Source organism: Wasmannia auropunctata, unplaced genomic scaffold (assembly GCF_000956235.1).
Source record: "Wasmannia auropunctata unplaced genomic scaffold, wasmannia.A_1.0 LD335699.1, whole genome shotgun sequence".
NCBI classification, from domain to species: domain Eukaryota; kingdom Metazoa; phylum Arthropoda; class Insecta; order Hymenoptera; family Formicidae; genus Wasmannia; species Wasmannia auropunctata.
In genome coordinates this window covers 10,814-15,717 of record NW_012027191.1, presented here as the reverse complement: position 1 = coordinate 15,717, position 4,904 = coordinate 10,814, and positions in this window count along the sequence as shown.

The following is a 4,904-nucleotide window of genomic DNA, read 5'->3' as shown; positions in this document are numbered from 1 at the left end:
GTTCAGACGTGTGCTCTTCCGATTAGTCACTACTCATATCATACTAACTAAGAATTGACCAATCGTAGTCGAATATTTTTCTTACATTTAACTGTGATTGGTCAATTCTTACGATTTACGGCTTACAATCTGACATACGACGTATTGTAGACAGCCCCTTAAACCGTAAGCGTTAAAACTAAGATTTAAGAAAATTGACCAATCATAGTCGATTGTTCATCTCACTCTTCATGAGAAGAATAATCGATTATGATTGATTAATTTTCTTAATTCTTAAGTTTTAAGTCTTATTGTAGACGATGACTATATGTAAACTTTCAATACATAAATCCATTCTAATGCACATTCTTTTAATTCTATATATATATATAATTTCTATATTGTATAAAATGTTTTTATTAAGAATTAACTGATGTTATTCTGTTAAATTCAAATTCGGATATTATCAACATATATAATTGATTATTACGTTATTTATAACAATGGAAAAGCGGTAAACAATCTAAATTTTTTTTATATACTTGTAATAGACAAAATTGAACTCACTAAAGAAATATCTTTGCTTTGTAATAATATTTAACAAAAAAATATAATACATATATGCAAATATATAAATCTTGCAACATTATTTCTATTTAAAATATTTCAATAAAATTGTGCAAAGAGAATCAACGCATTGTATTTTTATTGTCTTTTAAATCTTTTGTCGCAACGTTTAAAAATCGATTGTTTTAGAGTAAAGGCGGCAATCCCTCTTGGCAAGAAGGCTGAGCCAACGAAGGAAGAATAAAGGAGAGTTATGAGTTACGATAGTCCAACGGACAGCCGAAACAGCAGCATAGAAAAGATTAAGTTAGAAGCAAACGAAGGAAATGTGAAAAGTGAGAGAAAAGTTAGAGCGCGTGCGAGCAGACCAATACACAACCGGGCAGGAGACTTGCATCATTCAAACAAGGAGCTCAGTAATATCGCGGGTGATGGGAGTTGTTGGCAGTATCTTTGCGAGCTTGGCCGTCGTATTTCCAGAGATGGATATCAATTTTTCGAGGCGCAAAAGGTCGGCAAAGCCAAATGGCCGCGCACGCGTACATCGACATTCTAATCATGAAAGCAATTTTTATTTGAAGAAGTAAACACCGCGAAAGAAAGAAAGACAAAAAGAGAAGCAACACTTAGTGATTAATTAATTGTTTATTATTACGGTAAAAAGCGACGGCATGTTTTTAGCCAGCAATCTGTGCAATGTGCGCAAGGCTGCTTTCAAGAATTGGATCAGCCCTCCGCCTCTCCCTTCTCCCTTTTTCGTCGTACTGTTTGACAAATGTGTTTTACGGTTGTCACAAACTTCGTGTTTTTACCTACCCGATAATATCCTTTGTTTTCCTCTTTGCGAAGAGAGAAAAGAATGAGAGAGAGAAAGAGAGAAAGAGATTGAATGAATGCGTGAATATGTGAAAAAATGAATAATAAGGCTGTATGTGATTTATCTTAGTCCTGTCTTCGTCGGAGCGTCGTATTTCGCTTGGATCATTGTTTCGCGAATTGAACGCCGCTAAAATAATCGCATCGCGGCAAGATATAATGAGAAATGGGGATATCGGAATAAAGTGATACTTTAAAGATTAATGGACAGGAAAGAGTGAATACGAGATGTCTACATATAAAAATAGAGTCGTTTATTCCTCGATCACCAATTTTAGAAATCTTAAAGTAATTATCTAATTTACAGCGATATCCCTCATCATCTCAGTGTTTTAAGTTGTTGTGTTTGGGAGAATTGAATGAAGGTTTAAAGACGAATTACATTATGCAAAAACATATATATTGTATCTGTCTCTCAATAACGTTGACGTTTACATAATATTATTGCTACTGCATCATTAATTGTAATTATACCGTTATGTACGCACACGCATTTTTATATATATATACATCGTATATGCATCTGCTCGTGTGCGTATGTATATGTGTACAAACGCGCATGTGTATGTATATATATGAATGAAAAGGACGGTTATCAAAGAAGACGATCTTAAATGATAACAAGGCATGGAATATATTCAATAGTGAACGATAAAGATGCAACTTTATATCATAATATCTATAGTTATTGAGAACACGTTTTTATCGGGACCGATAGCAAAATGTTAAGAATGTGAATTGTAATATGCATAATATGCTTCTTGTCGTTTTCATTATTGCATCTGCATCCGCATCCGCATTAATTTATAAATAAATGATATTAAATAAAATAATTGCTGTTCTTTTTATATTTATCCTATGTCTCTTTGAGATTTTTTTTAAACAAATTTTTAAAATGTTTAATGTACTAAATACTTAATTATTTTACACAAATTTAATATGGCGGTTTTGTAAATTTTATAATAGTAATTAGGTTTTTTTTAGTTTTGAATACACGGCGTTTTGTAGACAAGTTTTTTCAAGACAATTTTAAGTAAAAAATGTATCAAATAAGAAAAATAGAAACAAGGGCTAATAAGAGTTATAGCGCGGTAAGTGAAGCGCAGATAGTCATAGAAGTGTTGTATTGAAAGTCTTTATTTAAATACTTTTTTAATCCATGGACGTTTTGATTCAATTTTGAATCACCCTCAGCAATCATGAAAGGTTAAAGTTTCTGGAGTAAAAAGAGTGTACTCTCTTTAAAATTATAGAACAAGCTCCCAATGTATCGTTAATGTCTGATTGTTAATTCTAGTAACATCGACTTAACATGTATAAAAATAAACAGTGCATCACAATTGAAAGAAAATAAAAGTGAACGATACACCAACATTATAAGAGAAAAAAAAGTAAAAAGATCAGAGTAAGAAGACAACTTATAATCCAGAAGGCAAAAACATAAGATTTAACAATAAGAAATAAAACGAAATTCGCAAATCATTTAAAATAAAAGAACAAAGAAAATAAAAACGTCAGTATAGTAACAAAGTCAATCAGCAGTAAAATGACAAAACGAACGCAATGTAGAAGGCAGTCAGTTAGCGAATAAAATTATTGTAGGTAGGTCATCAAACACATGTCAAGTTCATAATAATAAATAATTAGATACTTGTTATAACCAAAATATAGATAGGGAATCATAAAATCTTATTTATAGAAAACTAAGTAAAGGCGAATAAGCACATTGAAAAAATTTCGTATCGGACTGGAGGTTTAGACTTTTTTTGGATTTGGATATGTAATATTTCGGAAGTAAATCGATCGCTTGTTGTAAAAAGCTTTACGTTCTCCCAATCTCGTGGATTCATTCTATGCTCTGAAATAACAGAAAAATGTAATTTTTTGTGTTGTTCCGAAAATCATTTATTTGTTCAGAGACCCTAGTACTTATAATTGTCGGTCCGTCTGTCCGACATAGGATTACAATCTTGCATTACAATCTTTATAAGTAATTTTATTTACATATTTTTATTCGATATAAATGGGAAAGTGTCCTTTTATGTTTTAATGATAGTATTGAATTTATGAAGACTGAAAAATGCAAGTTTTACATTCATGTCTCTAGTAGTATTTTTGAATTTGTCAGAAACGGATGGAATGTATGGGACCACAAGCCATTGTAATTTCCTAATATTTCTGAAGTGTTTGTAATGTTTTGTTTTTCAGTTTTTTGTTGAATAAAAAACGGGCATTATATTAAATATAAAGTCAAGAGGAAAGTCATTATTAAGTAAAATTTCAATTAAAAAATACATTAATTTATTACATAATGGTACTATAATAAATATTTTATATGTACCTAACAGAAAATTAAATATTTTAAAGAGAGCAGTTAATACTCGTAAAATGCTTTTAATTTGCTTTTATTTTATTTATATTCTGTTATTTCCTCCTTTTTAATTTATACATTATAATTTAAAAATCATTGTTAATTAACAATGCTTTTTTAATGTTTCTTATGAAACACGTTTCATGAGATATCTTTTTAGACTTTACTAAAAGTTGTCTTAAAGACGTCTTTTTGGTAAAGTCCTAAAATTGTCTAAAAAGACATTTCAAAGATGTCATATGAAAAATGTCTTTTTGGACTATACTAAAAGTTGTCTTGAAGATGTCTTTTTGGTAAAGTCCAAAAGACGTCCCAAAGACGTCATATGGAAGATGTCTTTTCAGACTATACTAAAAGTTGTCTTAAAGACATCTTTTTGTAAAGTCCGAAAAGACATCTTTCGAAAGATGTCTTTCGGATGTCGTTTAGACAATAATTAAGTAAATGATCTATAATTATTTCATCGTTATCGCTACTACTAATTGACTCTAATAATTCTTTTAATAATATAAATTTTATCCGCTATTTTATTTACAGTGTTAAACCGCACTGTCAAAAATTTCAGTGCAATAATTAAGTTTATTTGTGTAAATTTTGTAGTTGTTATTGTTGTATGTAAAATACAACTCACAGCAGAAGCATGAGCAATTCGCTGCAATTTTGATTATTAAAAATTAAAATGTATTATCGCATGATAAATTTTTAATCAATAATAGCGAACTATAGCCAATTGCTGTCGCAATATGCTGTACACTCGCTCACTAAAAGGTTGCGACACTTTTTTTTATAGGTTTCTAATTTATATTTAATATACGTAATATCCCTAACAGCACACGTTAGAATTAACGTGTGCTGTTAGGGATATTACGTATATTAAATATAAATTAGGGCTGAGAACGTTCGAAGAACATCATAAAACAATATTACGTAAATTCTCAGAATACTCGAAATACGTACTACGACGTATGTACGTAGTACATGCTAAGTAGAGTCCTAGATTATCAGAGAAGCGCGACCGGTGTTACGAGTCCTGATTGGACTTGCAAATGGCCAATTATAAGATTGATTTATCGGTATTATAAATGGCTGTCGAATAAATCAATCTTATGAT